This window comes from Dipodomys ordii, unplaced genomic scaffold (genome assembly GCF_000151885.1).
Source record: "Dipodomys ordii isolate 6190 unplaced genomic scaffold, Dord_2.0 Scaffold38, whole genome shotgun sequence".
Lineage (NCBI taxonomy): Eukaryota > Metazoa > Chordata > Mammalia > Rodentia > Heteromyidae > Dipodomys > Dipodomys ordii.
Window position 1 is genome coordinate 4191345 of NW_012267254.1, and position 18592 is coordinate 4209936.

An 18592-nucleotide genomic window follows, 5' to 3' on the forward strand; every position below is an offset into this window, starting at 1 on the left:
GAAATTAGAATAGGTTTGCAAGGTAAGAACTGCAAAGCCACCAAGTAATTCTGTACCGTGGGAGAGCCGCACGACATCTATTTAATAAGAGATTCACTAGTGATAGAAACAGTAGTAACTTTGCACTTAGTGATAAGTTTTATTTGTATAGTGATAGCTTTTATTTGTAGGTTTTGATTGATGGTGTGAACATTTTGCTACAGAAATAGGCTCTATAATATCAATATGGATGATGAGCTTCTGGATTGACAGAGGTCAGTTGGCAATTATGAGCCTCCAACGATTATTAAAATAATAGGTAGCAAGGATGAAATGGTAATTGCATGCTAAGATTCACAGAAATGTGCAACAATTGAAATAGGCTGTGGTGTTCCTAAGACCAAGGCATCAACTAGGCTGTTTGTCAATTTACCTAAATAAAAAAATAGAAAGCTGAGCCTCAAAAAATTGATTCCTGATACCATAGTGGAAAACAATATTTCCTCATGCAGTTTCCATATTTAAGTTGTTCATAGACCTATTGAGTTAAGATGATGTTGGGTCACCTTTGGGATAAACAGTGGATATTTCTTTGAGGTTTCTGTTCTCAGCCATTTTTCCAAGAAATGTTTATACTAGTGAAAAGAGAGTAGTCAGATTCTAGAAGTGTAGTCCTAAAATAGAGGATTCGAGATGGCATTGATCATAGAGAACATAAACATCATTGTGTTCCTTTGATTAAGATATAGAGTCAGATAGAAAACAGAATTTTGGCCCAAGACCATCTCCTACCAGATCAAATGAATAGATGTCAAGCAAAACCTTCTCTCACTCATTTTCCAGCCTGTGGATTAAAGACAATTACAGTAGGAAGGACCAAAGCCTCTGAGCCTTCTGGCAGAAATTAAAGTCAGACAAAAATATCATATTGTTTGAGGTACTGTAGAAATTAGCCTCACTATCAAAGGTTTTAAAGGTATGTTTTTTCTCTTTCAATGTTTTCATGTGATCTCCAAAAACCTGGGTGGATCCTGGCTGCTGATGGTGATTATTGTAAACCTAACCAGAAGGAAAGCTTGATTTCTGTTTCTGTGCTGTTTTCACAGTAGATCAACTTAGGATCTAGCATTTAGTGTATAAGTCTGGATTTGGAATAATGTTTTCATTTTTATACATATTAGCCAGAAAGATTGAAAGTAACTTAATGTTTACATGGTCAATATATGGCAGTTCACAAATACTCTCTTGCCCCAGTGCTGTTACATTATCTTCTTTGACCTCCTATGGTTCATAAGGACCTTAAATAATCTCAAAATTCCTGCAAGTTATTCTGATTCACATCATATTAATTGGCCCTGTTGAGCAGGAATTAGCAATACTCAGAAATTCCTGACTGAGATATTTTTAATTGTTCAGAAATAAACCTAAAGATTCATGGTCCTGTATATTAGTAAGGTTAGAAAAAGTTCTCAACATTCAATCAGGTTTACGCATACTGGGTAGGTTTCTAAAGTAAATTTAAGTTATAAGGAATGAGCAGGTAATAATCAGATGAAAGATGCCATTGTGTATGTGTTTTATCTCTTGAAAAGCCATATATGGAAATAAGAGAAGATAAAGTCCTCATTTATGGGATTCATTCACTTGGAAAAGAGCACCTACACAAATCCTTTGCCCCTTCTGCAATGTGAGGTTAATGAGAAGGTTATGTCTGTGACATCTGTGTCTATGGCCTTCATCTGAAACCATATCTACCATGCCTTGACCTCAGATATCTGGCCTCTAGAACAATGACAAATAAATTTCAGTTGTTTACCAGCCAAAAGAAAAAGAAAATGAATGGTCAGGCACTGGCTCCTAGCTATATTCTTAGCTACTGAGGCGGCTGAGATCTGAGGATTACAGTTCGTAGCTAGCCCGGGCAGAAAAGTCTGTGAGACTCCTATCTCCAATAAACAACTCAGAAAACGCCAGAAGTGCTGTGTCTCAAGTGGTGAAATGTTAACCTTGAGCAAAAGAAGCTCAGGGACAATGCTCAGGCCCAGAGTTCAAGCCCCAGCACCAGACAAAAAAGAAAAGAAAAGAAAAGAAGAAAAAGATCTCAGTCCTGCTGGAGATTTTCCCAAGTATAAGTTGTCATACCTTGTACCTTGCACTTGCAATCAAGAAACGGCAACTTATTTGGCCTCAGAAGGAGACAAATAATACAGACCTGTAGGGTTGTACTAGAGCCAATCCAGGATATCCTTAGCAGAAAAATATTCTGTATTTGAAGATAATTTTCTGATATGATACTGGGCTGTAGTTGAGCTTGGAACAACGTATCAAGACATTTCTCACACTAGATTGCCATTATGATTTGGGTGTTATGGGATCTATGGTAAGAGTTTGAGTCAACTCAGAAACTATCTATTTTACTTTCTGTACATGAAGAAATATATATTTGGGTTCACCTCAAGTGGTACAGAAGATTACAACCAACTACATGAGTATGTACCCAAGATGCCCAGGGCACTCTCACCAATGAATGATAAGCATGAAATTCAGGATAAAGAGCTCAGAGCTACCAATTAGAAGTTACCAAACAGAATGGTAGGCATTTTGTTTTATGTATACTAAAAATTTGTGCATTTTACCACTAAACTACACACTCAATACCTAGAAGTAGATTTTTTTTCTGTAGTGTTCCTGGGGTTGAATTCAGGACCAGAGCACTGTCTCTGAGCTTTTGTGCTCAAGGATAGTTTTTGTTTTGTTTTGTTTTGTTTTTCCACTTGAGCCACAGATCTACTTTCGGCTTTTTGGTAATTAATTGGAGAAAAGAGTCTCACAGACTCTCCTGCCTGGGGTATGAAAGCTAGGCACTGGTGTCTCAGTAATCTTAGCTGCTCAGGAAGCTGAGATTTGAGGATTGTGGTTCAAAGCCATGAATTTTATTTAATAATTTGTAACGATTTTATTCATATAATTTGTCCTAGATGAGTATGCTTTTGTTTTGATAAATAATATACTAAGTAAAATCTTAACTGGCAAGAGAATATCTTTTTCTAATTTGCATGAAATCTGTTTGAACAAGTGGTAGTGTTGTTAAGGGGACTGAATACAGGAGAACCTAGGCAGATGTAAATTAGTGTCAATTTTTTTTGTTCTTGTTTGCTGTTTAAGTTTATTGATATTGAATTGTAAATAGATATATGACAGATACATACATACATACATACATACATACATACATGGATATATAGATAGATAATATATATGGTCGACTTGTGATAAAATACCATGGACCAAAATTTTTAATCCATTTTTGTGTTTGTGAGATAAATCAATAAAAGGTAACATAATAAATTAAACAATATTGTGTCCAGGACTCACTCTATAAACTCTAAAGGGATTATTAGACTTTACCTTATCCCTCCTTTTTCCCAGTAGAAAAGGATCCAATTGCAGTTATTTATAAGAAGTCTACTGCAAAGCCTAGATGAGATACTATGGGATATGGGCAGCTCATGGATGTGTGTCTGTGGGCAGAGGTATAGCAAAGGAACCTCACATTGAAGAGCTAAACCATAAATTGAGCTAAAAATAATCATTTTAGATTGATACTAAGACAATCAGTTATAGGAACTAATTATTTGAAGGATATCATATGACATTAATATTCTATACACTTGACACACACGATCAATCATTGCATTCTGTCATCTTTGAGCCTGGACATAACCTCTTCATTTGTTTCTGTGTAATACTCTAGGAAGCTACTAGAATTAGCAAGTGAGATATAATTCATTTGCCATCTTTAGGCTATACAAACTAAATCAGACTATTGAGAAATGATTCATTAATAAGTGGAATGCTACTTGTAAGATTTAGGAAAGTTATATAGAGTGTGAAACTGAAGTAGCATGGGGGAACAATAGCCAGGGAGTTCTGCAGAATTGGCTTCAAGATGACTAAAGAAGTAGACTGACAAAAGCTAGCTATGTAGCCAGGTACCAGTGATTCATGTCTGTAATCCTAGCTACTCAGGAGGCTGAGATCTGAGGATCACGGTTCAAAGCCAATCTATGCAAGGAAGTCCATGAGACTCTTATCTCCAATTAACCACCAAAAAAAATGGAAGTGGAGCTGTGGTTTAATTGGTAGAGTGCTAGACTTGAGCACAAAAGCTCAGAGACAACACCTAGGCCTTGCATTCAAACCCCTAGACCAGAAAAAAAAAAGCTAGCTATATTTTCAAACCTCTGAAGCATATTTTAAGAATGCCTTTTAACCTGTGGTGGCTAACTGTTGTGTCATAAGTATTTTGAAACATAGAGGGACTGGGAAGAAATCTGATGATGGTAGTCATCTTTTCACATGTGTGTGTCTAGATTCCGTATGTGAGAGAAAACAAAATATTTGTCATTCTGAGTTGAACTTACCTTGTTCAAGGTGATAGTCTCCATTTCTTTTCATTTTTCTGCAAATGTCATAATTTTATTCATTTTTTTGGTTGGTTGTGAGCTTGAACTCAAGGTCTGGGTACTGTCCCTGAATTTGTTTTTGCTCAAGGTTAGCTCTTTATCTCTTTGAGCCACAGCTCAAAGCTCCAGTTTTGGGGTAGTTAATTGGAGAGAAGGTCCCATGGCCTTTCCTGCCCAGGCTGGCTTCAAACCACGATCCTCAGATCTGAGCCTCCTGAGTAGCTAGGATTACAGATGTGAGCCACCAGCATCTGGCAATTTCATTCCTCTTAATAGCTGAATAATACTTCCACCATATTTGTGGACCACATGTTCTTTATTCATTTATTGGGAACGTAAGCTGATTACATAGGTTGGCTATTGTAACTAGTGCTGCAATAAATACAGGTATATCTCTATAGGGGCCTAAATTCCTTTGGATTTATACCCAGGAGTCACACAGTAGGACCATACAGTAGATCTTCTAAAAAAAAAAAATTGCCAGTACTGAGGCTTGAATTCAGGGTCTGGATGATTTTTTTCATTCAAGGCTGGTGATCTACCACCACTTGAGCCATAGCTCCACTTCTGGCTTTTTGGTAGTTAATTGAACATAAGAAAACAAACTTTTCTACTGGCTTCAAATTATTTGTAATCTGTTTGCAATGTTTTAAAGACTCTCAATACTGATTTCCATAGTGGCTGCAGTAATTTACATTACACTGGGAACCTTTTTTTAAAAAACGTTTATTGTGATTATGAAAGTAATATACAGAGGGGTTACAGTTACATAAGTCAAGTAAAGAATACATTTCTTTTTTTTGTCTTTTCTCTTTTTTTTTTTTTGGTACTGGAGATCGAACCCAGGATGTTGCACTTGCTAGGCAAGTGCTTTGCAACTGAGCTACATCCCAGCCCAAAAGTACATTTCTTTTTGGACAATGTCCCCCTTTCCTTTACTCACACTTGGAGATCTTAAACCCTGTAATCTCCACTTGAGCATATCGTGGGGGGGGGGGGTGTCAGAGAGAATATTTATCCAAATCATGGCCACACTAAGTGTGATTAGTCTTTAGAATTGTTTTGTTCATTGAGGATTGCTTTTATAATGAAACAGGTGAAGTCTTAGGAATTATAGATAGCCTATTGAAGGAGATTTCTATTAGCCAGGAGGAAAAGACGGTAGTGGAGAGGACATTTCTGGATGACAGTATTCAAGTGGGAAAAGCCTAGGAAGAAAGAAGTAAGTTATGTATGTATATGTCAACTGTTATATATGTATATGTTTATATACATATATGTGGAAATGAAAACTGTAGAATTTTCTGACATGATGGAAACATTCTACATTAATGCTTGCCAATATGATACATGTAACTATTGAATACTTATATTATTAGTAGAGAAGCTGTACTTTATCTAGTGGCAAGCATACTGGACAACAGAGTTGTATATAATAGCATGTCCAGTATCTTGAATCATTCTCATTTTTGTTATTTGTTCCTTTTCTACTTATTTTTAAAATTTTTATTGTTATAATAAGGTGATATACAAAGGGTTTACCATTGCATAAGTCAGGTAAAGAGTATATTTCTTGGGCTGGGAATGTGGTTCAGAGGAAGAGTGCTTGCCTAGCATGCATGAAGCCACAGGTTCGATTCCTCAGTACCACATAAACAGAAAAATCCAGAAATGGGGCTGTGGCTCAAGTGGTAGAGTGCTAGCCTTGAGCAAAAGAAGCTTAGGAACAGTGCCTATGCCCTGAGTTGAAGCCCTAGGACCGGCAAAAATAAAGGGTATATTTCTTTTTAGACAATGTCACTTCCTTCCCTGCTGTCCCTTTTTTTCCCTCCCTTCCTCACCCACAAATTGTATAGTTCATTTTCCCTTCTTGTTTTGTTTGTTTTGGAAGTACTAGGGATTGAACTCAGAGACTTAGAGTTGCTAGGCAGATGCTCTATGGTTTGAGCCATACCCCAATCCCACTCTTGACCAAATCCTGAGCATATGTTTGGGGTCACTAAGATTCTGACAGATGGGTTAGAAAATTGTGCATACAAGTATATAGTGATTTAGTTTGCTTTTCCATGTTTCAAAATGGCCACAACATTCCTAACCATTACCAACATTATATATAAAGTATCTATTCAGACTTTTCACCTAACATACTTCTCAAGGAATGGTAGAATTGTTATATGGCCCAAGCATTCCAACTACTATAGACACTGCTTACTTTCTCCAGAAAGCTAACACACTGTGATCTGTCTTGTCTACAGAGACAAATGTTCCCCATTGGGAAGCATTGGCAATGTTTTTGTAGAAGAATCCCTACAGAACTTGACTTCTGTGTGTATACTTTGAAGATGCCCAGTTATATCAACTACCCTGTATAGGAGTGGGAATTGATTCTAAAGATCAGAATAATCATACCCAATGGGCTCAGCACTGGTGACCATGAAATCAGAAGTCAGCAGCCTGGAAAACGTCCAGATAACTTGGAAGTCCAGATAGTACCAGATGTTATAGACCCCATGGTTGGGAACCCCACAGCTGCTTTGATTCTGTTCAGCATACTTTCCTTCCTTTTGGGAGACCACCAGCTGTCCTATGTGCCTCAACTCAAATTACAAGAGCAAAGTTCACTTTAGCTCTGGGAAACTGATCTCCCTGAGCAACTCCATAGCAAATTCCCGAAGAGATGATCTCAATTACAAACTGTCTCAGTTAAAGTAGACTTATTGGGCCTACTTAGAACCAAACTGTAAACAACTTCGATTGCATCTGGAAAATGGAGTAACATGAGGAGGGACTTTTCATCCTTGATTCCTGAGACTCTGGTTCACAGGATGTAACAAGAAGCATAGCCACCTACCCAGGGTTAGTTGGAGGGCAGTCCTTGCAAGCAGCTAAATAGCAGGTGTGATCTCAATGACAGCTGCCTATAAAATACACAGTGTCCACAAGTCTATAAGCATGCTGATGGGAAATTAGCTGAATGTTTCTCTTTGTTCTCCACAAGAACCTTAAAATTTTCTCCTATGTTATCCTGCTCATCTTCTTCCATAATAATTAATAATTGAAAGTCATTAATTTAGTCCCTAAGAGATACTCTTAGCTCATCAGTTGTTGCCCATTTAGGATGTCATGAATAGAGGTTTTATATATAACCATTGTGCATAGTGAAGTTCAGACAACATTAAGTATGTAGGGAAGTTTGGAGGGCTTTGATAGCTGAGGTTTAGCTTATAGGAGAGCAACTTTGGTGCCTGAAATTGGAAGGACCTTGTTGCTGGGACGTGAGGGATAAATGCCATTAGTGTGATGTGAGAATACAGTCATCTATAGGTATGTAGGAAATACTCATTCCCCTTTATAGTAAATATGGTTTGTGCCAAGCCTCGTAGCACCTGCGTTAAAGTTGGAACACTAAAGGGATTAGTGTGTCTTTGGTCGCTGAAGTTCAACACAATGTGAAATACAGTGCTATAATGGTCTGAGTTTGGACTATCATACAAAGGATAACACAACCTCTATGTGAGAACCTGACATGTCCTCATATGACACATGGGGAGATGTGACTTGCATGTAGGCATACAATATGTCAGCATTAAAAGGATTTCACCTTCAAAAATCAAGAACTCTAATAACAACAGATGCTGGATGGGATGTGGACAGAAGGAAACCTTACTGCATTGTTGGTGGGAGTGTAAACTTGTTCAACCACTTTGGAAAGTAGTATGGAGGTTCCTCAAAAGATTCCACATAGAGCTCCTCTATGACCCAGCAATCCCACTTTGGGGCATTTACCCAAATGTTTACAAACAAAACCACACTAAAGCTACCAGCACAACTGTGTTTATTGCAGCATTATTTACCATAGCTAAGATCTGGAACCAACCCAGATGCCCCTCAGTAGATGAAGATCAAGAAAATGTGGTATATATACACAATGGAATTATATGCCTCTATCAGAAAGAATGACATTGCCCCATTTGTTAGGAAATGGAAAGACTTGGAAAAAATTATATTAAGTGAAGTAAGCCAAGCCCAAAGAAACATAGGTCCCATGATTTCCCTTATTTGCAATATCTAGTATATGTCTGAGTCAAGCAGAAAAGGTCAGATAAGGTGATGTTAGGAAAATGAACCCTAAGATATGTATTTTAAATGATTTTTCCTTTCATGCATTTGTTTCTAACGCAATTATAAGATGATTTCTTTGTTGCTTTGTATGTCCCTCCCCCACAGTATAAGCCCTGCTTTCACTGTATTTGATGTCGGTATAATTGGTGGAGGGGAAGGGGAAAAACAAGTCGTTTAAATAAGGATACAGGTGGACCTGTTGCAACAATGAGAAGTACAAGTTGTCATGTCAAAAACGAACTTTACAACTTGGAGGTGGGGAGGATTGGGTGGAGGAGGAGCGAGGATGGGAAGGGATGGGAAGGGTAAACAAAGGAGGAGGCTACAATGCTTGATAAATGTACTCACTATCTTGCCCATGTAATTGTAACCCCTCTGTATAGTATTTTCACAATAAAAAAAAAAGAAAAAAAAAGGATTTCACCTGACAATCTCTGTTTCATGTGGTTTCACTGACTCTATAATACAGTCTGGTTTGAGATAGTTTTTGCCTTTCAGACAAATCTAGAGAGAACTAGCTCCACAATGGGACTAGAAACATGGAGGAACCCCTGTCCCCCATGACCGCAGTGTTTACAGGTGAATCAAACAGACCTGATTCCCACATTTGGGGACAAAGACAAAGCCAGGACGTAATGGAACCACAAGGAAATGATTGCAGGGCACATGGGCAGCAAAGATGGCGCTGAGAGGGGGTTGAGTGGGCAGAGCCCAATTTGCTTTAAGTTCAGTGTGTAACCAGCCCATGGAAGCTTAGGTGCACGATAGGGTGTGACCTTGACAGTGATTGGTTCCTTTTCCTCCCCTGCCATGCCACCCGCTCTTTTTTGCTTTATAAAGGGCTTGCTTTGTGTTAATAAACGAGTTTTCCTGCTTGACTTGACTCCCCGCTGCGACTGATTGTCTCCCGGGCTGAGGGAGGCTGGGGAAGGGGGAGCGGCACTCACCTTTCCTCGGACCACGTCTTTCGCGGGACAGACGAAGACCCAACAAATGTTTCATTAACATTAAGTAAGTTTGAGTTAGGGGTTGGAGGCATTCATAAAGCACCAGTTCTTCACTTAATTTGATATACAAGCTTCTTCATCTGTTTCTTCGTTTATAATAGGGTCTTCTTATGTAGCCCAATCTGGCCTTCTGCTTCAGCCTGCAAAGTGCTAAGGTTACAGGAGGGTGCTGCCACACCTGGTTAATAGGAAGGCTTTTATGTATTGGTAGTATGATCTGAAACGGATTAGCTGGCAATATTTAGAGAATTACCTGCCTAGAGTGATGTAGTGATGATTGAATGAGGCCTGCTCGGTATGACTTCAGTGAAGAAAGAAAAGGTCAGGGGCAGGCTACATCACCACGAAGGCAATCCTGCAGAGGGCAGCAGAGCCTGGTAAAAAGCACGTTCGTCACATAGGCACAGACAAGCAGCTGCCATTTAGTGAGCACTAACAAAATGCCTCCCGGTTGTGTCGTCATGGTTTTGCTCAGTGATTCTTTTGAGCTTCAAAATCACCTGGGATGAAGTTAGAAATGCAAAGTCTTGAACCCCAACCAAAATCAGCACAATGCAAATGCATCCCAACATTTTGTTACACACATATACACAGAGAGAGAGAGAGAAAGAGAGAGAGAGAAATAATGTTACGGTACAAAGTAAGGGGCTTCATTGTCATATCCCCATACATTCAGGTAATGTATACTCATTAACATCACCTCTATCAATATTCTTTCTTATCCTCATTCTCACTTTCTTACACTTTTTTTCCTCTCTTGCTGAACCTGAAGCTTGAATTAAGGGCCTGGGTACAGTCCCTAGATTTTGGTTTTTTTTTCTTTTTTTTGCTCAAGACTAATGCTCTAACACTTGAGCCACAACTCCATCTCTGGCTTTTTGGTGGTAACTGGAGTCTCACTGACTTCCCAGCCTCGGATGCCTTCAAACTTCAATCCTCCTTACATCTCATCCTTCTGAGAGGCTAGGATTATAGGCACGAACTACCAAAGCCTGCTTTTTTTTTTTTTTACAAATTTTTATATGGCTTCCTTATGAGCTTTTCATACATATAATGCACTTCAGTTATGTTCTCCCTGCTCCCTCTCTTTTCCTACTTCAATGTTTTTACAAACAGCTTTTATGTTCATGTCCATAAGAGCCCTCCAGGTAATAATGGTGCAGCATTCCAGGCCTACCATTGTCAGATCCTATCCTCATTTTCCTCAAAGTCTATTACAACTACTTGTGGGCAGAGACAGGATATGGAAACTGGAGGAAAGCAAAAGAAGGTACGGTATTGTCCAAAAAGAACTGTATTCATTACCTGACATACAAAATGGTAGCCCATCTATAAACACCTTAATAATAATAAAATTGTATTTTATTTTAAAATACCCCCAAAATTGATTTAAACTAGCATCAGTTTCTTCAAACCCTTTACCTCCCAAATCTCCCCCCCTCCCCTTCCCCCAAGCTTCATACATGCCAGGCAAGCACTCTACCACTAAGTCACATTCCCAGCCCCCAAAAATCTCTTTATCTTCACCAGAAACAGAAGCCTTAGAGCAAGGTTCACAGTCTTTCTCTTCCCATAACCACAAACTTTCTATACCTTCTCTCCTCTCCACTGAATAAAAGCTACCTTTCAGCTACTCAAGGAAAAATCAATGTAACAAAAGTCCATACCTCCTCCCTTTTGTAGCCTAGAGATATATATTAACTGCTTCCCTTGTCTCACATGCCTTTGGTCAATATCTTACAGTAGTCTCACTTTTTACACTTCTCTGAAGCCATCTTACCAAATGCCTAATGATAGGAATGCCAGAGAGAGGTTACAAAGTATAATTAAACCATCAGGCAAAACCTCACAGTTAAAGAAAAAAACTTTCCCTCAAATGGATGGAGCTAGAAGGAATCATGTTGAGCAAGGTAAGCCAAGAGCAAAGACACAAACCGTACATGGTCTCCCTGATAAGTGGATGCTAAATCAAAAATGTTAGGTGATACGACAAAACTAACAGGACTTAAGAAACAAAGAACTCCCACTCATCTGGTCGAACCACTACTAAATATCCCCATGCTGCTGATCACATGTATGGTATATATGTGTACATCATTATATGTTATACACTGTGAGAGACAATTTGCTCCAGAAAAGTTAGAATGAACTTGTGACTTTAAATGAGCATCATTATTCCACAATACTGTGAAATTTGGGAAATTATGTAATCACTTAATCGCAATTTAAAAAAAAAGAACCTCGGGGAAGGTAGGGAGGGAAGGATTGGTAGGGGGAAAACAATGGAGGGGCTAACAATGCTCAATAGGAAGTGTACTCATTACCTTGCTCATGTAACTGTAACCCTCTGTATAGTATCTTTACAATAAAAAATTAAAAAAATAAATCCAATGTGGATGAAATATAAAAGAAAAAAAAACTACTTTCCCTCTATGTCCCTACCTACCACTGTTCATTCTACTAACTGAAGCAGTTCATTGACCTGTCCCTTAAATTTTGATGTTTGCCAAGATTCTGTAATTCAATCTCCTTCACATTTCTTTCACATTTGTATTAGCAAACTAGAACCCTCAGAATCCAAGACCAACCCATTGGCTTAATCAGAAAATATTTCTGAGTAGGGTGCCAGTGACTCAAGCCTGCAATCCTATCTACTCAGGACACTGAGATCTGTGGATAGAAGTTCAAAGCCAGCCCAGGCAGGGAAGTCACTGTGGCTCAAGTGGTAGAAAGCTAGTCTTGAGGGCTGGGAAGGTGGCTCAGTGGTAGAGCACTTGCCTTGCATGCCTGAGGCCCTGGGGTTCGATTCCTCAGCACCACATAAGCAAAAAGAAAAAAGCCAGAAGTGGCGCTGTGGCTCAAGTGGTAGAGGGCTAGCCTTGAGCTGAAGAGCTGAGGGACAGCGCCCAGGCCCAGAGTTCAGGCCCCACTACTAGCTCAAGCTAGTCTTGAGCACAAAGAGCTCAGGGACAGCACCCAGGCCCTGAGTTCAAGCCCAGGACTGACAAAAAAAAGGAAAATATTTAGTGTATATTCCAAACCTCAGATACTAATGTCCTTAGCTTTAACACCTGGAAATTATTAGTCACACCAACCCTTCTACCCAGTCATATACCAAACATCCTGTTGAAGAGATCCTTCACAACAAGCTTGGAAATTCACAAAGGGGAATCAGAAAAAAAAACTGAAGTTGTTTGATCAGGGAAGACATCAATCCATTAAAGTGAAAGACTGGAGTGGTGTTAGAAGGAGAGGAAGAGGGTAGAACAGCAAAGGAGGGACCCAGTTTTAAGTACATTCTAAATGTCTTATGTCAGAGATCTTTGGGTGATAATAAGTCAAGACAACAATGAAAAATAATGGGAAAAATTAGCTGAGTTACTTACTGCATATACGATTTCACAGGAGTAAGGGGGGGTGCAGGGAGCAGCGGTAAGAGGGAATCAGACTTAGCCATGGCTCTCAGCAAAAGCAGAAATGCTGAGCTCATAAATGTGCATGAAAATGGGGAGGAAAAATGGCCAGAAGGGTTGCTAAAGTACATCATGGAAGAAAACACAAAGAAACAGAAGGGGAAGAATAATAATTTTAGTTTATCTTTTCTCATGAAAGCTGATAGGATGGAAATTTAATATTTGTAGAAACAATGTGGAGAAAACATGTATTAATATGTATGATATGCAAATGACTTTAGAATAAGAAATTATAAAGCTGAAGGAGAAGAATATATACAATAGTATTTCTAAAAATGACAAAGTATTTTCTATACAAAAAATAATTCTTATCAGGAGACAGAATCACCTTAACATGGGATTTGAAGGTCTGTTGCACATTAGTTCAAAGAGAGTAAGATATCTGTAAAATGAGATCTGAGGAGGAATTCTGAGATTATGGTTGCATAAGCTCTATCTTGTGTATTGATTCCATTCATCTTATGTGACAAGTACCAAGGAAGTTTAGTTCAAAAAATGTTTATTTATACCTGAAGAAACTCTACCAATGTGCTGCTAAAGTCTTCCTCTGTGTACTCTAATGTTGGCTTATGTGTGTGTGTGTGTGTGTGTGTGTGTGTGTGTGTGTGTGTTCATATGCTTTCCTGGTGGGTCTTGAACTCAAGGCCTGGGCAGTGTCCCTTAGCTTTTTCTCACAAGCCTGGTATTCTACTAGTAGAGCCACAGCTCCAATTCTGGCTGTTTGCTGGTAAATTACAGATAACACTCTCAGATTTGTCTTCTCTGGGTTGGATTTGAACTAGATCCTCAGATCTCAGCCTCCTGAGTAGTTAGGATGACAGGTGTGGCTGTCTGGCATGGCTCACTTGTGGTTTCAAGGCTTAATATGGTCTCCAAGGTGTTTGTATTTGGCCATTAAATATTTTGCTTTATATTAGCCATGACTTTGTAGGGTTTGTACCAATGCATTTGTCTCTATTGTACATGTGTATACTTGCTTGCAAAAGAGCTTTCTTCACTCTTAAATTTTAGAACCTAAGAGGTCAAGGGAAGGCTGATAGAGTTGATTATGCTATTAGATCCTGAAGACAGGAATGTTTTGTCAATATGTCTGTAAAACTTCTCATCAATAGTCAGATCTATATTATTAATCTCATAATAACATAACAATAAATGACTAAAACTTTGATCCAAAGGTAGTTGCTTATTGTTTCATATATGACATACTGTATCAGAAAATATTTTGAGGGCTGGGAAGATGGCTCAGTGGTAGAGCGCTTGCCTTGCATGCCTGAGGCCCTGGGTTCGATTCCTCAGCACCACATAAGCAAAATGAAAAAAGCCGGAAGTGGCGCTGTGGCTCAAGGGCTGAAGAGATGAGGGACAGTGCCCAGGCCCAGAGTTCAGACCCCACGACCGGACCCCCCAAAAAAATCAGAAAATATTTTGATCAGTGTTTAAGATGATTTTTAGGCCAATTTATACTACTTCTTTTGAAACTTCAAGTCAAATAACGAATTATGACACCAAGTGAATGGCCTCAAATTCTTTTGTCTTTTAAAAATTGGATTTTCTGGTTGTTATATTAGATATAATTTATTATGGTAAATTTAACTATGTGTTGCTAAAATTGCCATTTGATTCAATGAAAACAAAATAGGAAGACTGGCATGAAATAAATGACATATCTAGTGATGAGCTGAAATCTCAGTCATTGCTCATTAGTTGTGTCAACTGTCTTCACATGACAGAAACTTATTTGTATACAACTTCTTCTCTCATATAGCTCCTTACAAAAATATGACCACAATCATTTCACAAAACCAGTGTTTATTGGAAATTCTGAGGAAGAATTTGTAGAGTTTGAGGATGCAAATTCCCAGAAAACCCTAGAAAAAAGTAGGCCAAATCAATCAGGATTGTATGATTTCTCTAGATAACTGATGAGCTGAGGAAGATCCTTTTACTGTTAGAATTCTATTTAGACATATCAAATCCAAGTGAAATGTGGCACATCTATACAATGAGATATTATATTATTGGCCTTAGATAGAAAGCAGTTAGTAATGCATTCTGTGACAAGAATATATCTTCATAGTTGTCCTGGAGGCTGGGTGGTAGAGGAAGTCTGATCTTGGAGTTGGGTCTTGCAGCAGGGATAGGAACGAGAGTTGAACACTATTTCAGACCTGACCCCAAAACTGACTGCAGAGCTGTCTTTATTGGTCTACAGTATTTCAGCCTTTTGAATTCACAGTTATCATCCGGATCTTGGTGGGTACTGCTCAAGACTGACAAAAGTTTGATCATTCCTGACACTATGAATTCAGCATTGTTTTCATGCATTAAACTGCCACTTGCACTTTTTTTCTGCACTGTTACATTATGCACGTTAACTTACATTTTTCAGCAACATATTGCATATTTAAGGCCATTATTGAGATTTAATTAGAATTAGCCTAATTGCCCTGTGAAACAAAGGGCTGGGAATGTACCACACAGTGCACTTGGCGTAGCATGCTCTAAGCTCTGGGTTCAATCCCCAGCACAAGGTGGTGGAGGGAGGAGGGAAGATAAATGTAAAATATTGTAAAAATCAATATACTGTGATTTTTAATAAAAATCTATAGTCATAGATTTTGTGTAATAATAGTATTTTGTGAAACTTTTTTGTAAAGACAAAAAAAGAATATATCTTCAAAACATTCTAATTATAGAAGCCAGACACAAAAGGATACACAGCATGTGATTTTTCACTTACATGAAATATATATCACATATATAGTACGTACATATATAGGCACAGAAACTAGACTAGTGGTAGATTAGGCTGTGGAGGAATGATAGCTAAATTACACAGGTTTTCTTTTTGAGTATACTAAAACTGACCATGAAGTTGTATGTCTGAAAATATTCAAAACCATTGGATTACACCATCTAAAAGAGCAAGTGGTATATGAATCATATCTCCATAAACCAGTTATTTTTTAACTTTAAAATTTTTAATTGTCATCATAAAGGTGCTACACAGAGGGGTTACAATTTCATAAGTCAGGTAATGAGTATGTTTCTTTTTGGAAAATGTCACCCCTTCCTTTGCTGTCTCCCAGTTTGTCATTCCCGTTCCCACCCACAAGTTGTATAATTCATTTTCAACATAATGTCTAGTGATAAAGCAGTTATTTTTAAAGCTCTACAATTTGTCTATATCACACATATATATGCATATATATGTACATGAGTTCTTATGCATACTTAACTACTAAGAAGCTGCACCACCTTGGAAAGTCAATTACTTCATATGTAAAATAAAGTATTACCTAGCAGGATAGCTCCAAGAAAAGATTAGATGAATTTAATTTTAAAGATCCCCTTCCAGTATTTGGCCAATGTATAGCATCCCAAGAAATGTTCACTCCCTTCCCACTTTCATGCCTCATGTAGAATTTTCTCTTCTACTCAGATTTCATCCTTGTGAGCTTGAGTCAAAATGTTCCTTTCACCCCGTTTCTCCCCTTGTTGAGTTTAGATATTGCCATCAAACAAGGCAACCTGAAGTTTTAAGTTGAAATACCAAGTGCAGAAAAGTTCTGTGTAAGTCATTAGAATTTGTCTTGTGTAAGTGGGAAAGACACATACCAAAAAAAAGAGATGAAAAATTAGGGCTGGAGGACAGCAACAAGGAAGTGCACCTCATTCATAACAGAAGCATTTTGCAGTTGGCGACACCCCCACAAATGACTAATCTCCAAGAAGAAATTTGATTCTTTCAACTGCGAGGAAAAGAAGTTTAACACAAGCAGCTGTGGTAATAAATCTTGCTATCAGTTGTGGTTAGAAGGCTGGAAAATCTTGAGTTAACTGTGCGGTGAATCATGCACATTTATTTCTACTTGCTTAAATATATTTTCCTTTATTTATACAGAGATGGCTTATAATAAAGCTACCATTAAACACTGGGTGTCAGAAAACTACCAATGAGAACTCATTTTTTAGCATCCACGATAATAATACAGATGCCAATTGATGATATGTAGTTGTCCTTTCTCCATACAAATATTAAAATAATATTTCTATTGAGTGCTCAAAGATAATGTTGCTTTGAGCACAGCCACAGAACAATAAATGAAAGAGAAGACTTTTTGAAGGTAGGTAGACATTTTTGTAAGAATTGGTATTTGCCCCAAAATGTACAGTTTACAAACCCCAACTATTAACTAGATCTAAAAGAATCTATAATTCAAACACAACTATATAAAATCTTGTGGTGATTTAAAGATTCGTAACCTCGGTTTCAAAGCATTAGTTCTATGCGAGGGAGATTAAAAAAAAAAAAAACTTGTCCCTGCTTTGCAATTGAGTTGCTAAATACCAAGACAGTTGTGGGTTGGGCAGCCGTGCGGGGGAGGAGAGAAAAGAATAGTTTGGTGGTAGAAAAGTAGACAGGTGCTATATTTAGCTAACTAAAAGTAATGTTCGCTTTCATCTTAGTATGTTTAACGGGAATTTCCAAGAATTGTTACCTTGACAATGACTCTGGAGAAATAAGATCTGGTCTTGGAAGAGAAAGCTTTTATTTCTCTTTGGACAGTTTTTCATTCATTCTCTGACATGTAGATAATAGCTAACTGTTTAAATAGTACTACAAAAAAACAGAGTATAGAAATTTTAGTTTTTCTGCTTTTATTCAAGTAGGACTGGAAAAATAAAAGTTGCATGCAAAATGAACCACAAAATGTCATTGTATGTATACCTATACATTTTGAACAAATCACTTCAGCCAGGCTTATGAAAATATCAGTTTGGGGCTGGAGAGGTAGCTTGGTTGTAGAGCACATGCTTACCCAATACCAAAGGCCTGGGTTCAAGCCTCAGCATTAAAGGGTTAAAAACGTAACTGAAAATTATTAATTAAAAACAATTAAATTTTGCCAACCACCAGTGGTTCATGTCTGTAATCCTAGCTACTCAAGAGGCTGAGGTCTCAGGATTGTAGTTCAAAGACAACCCATGCAGGAAAGTCTGTGAGATTCCTTTTTTTTTTCTTTTTAAATTTTTTATTATGAAAATACCATACAGAGGACTTACATGGGCAAGATAATGAGTACATTTCTTATCAAGTATTGTTGCTTCCTCCTTTGTTTCCCCTTCCTATCCCTTCCCAGATCCCGCCCCCCACACCTATATCTCCCCCTTCCCCCTTCTCCAAAGTTGTAAAGTTCGTTTTTCGACATAACGACTTGTACATCTCATTGTTGCAATGGGTCCACCTGGATCTCTATTTAAACGATTTGTTTTTTCCCTTCCCTTCCACAAATCATACCAACATCAAATACAGTAGAAGCAGGTGTTATATCGTGGGGTAGGAACATACAAAGCAACAAAGAAATCATCTTATAAATATGTTAGAAACAATCGCATGAAAGTAAAAAACATTTGAATACTTAGCTTGGGGCTCATTATACCTAACATCAACATATCTGACCTTTTCTGCTTGACTCAGACATATACTAGTTATTGCAAATAAGGGAAACCATGGGACCTATGTTTCTTTGGGCCTGGCTTA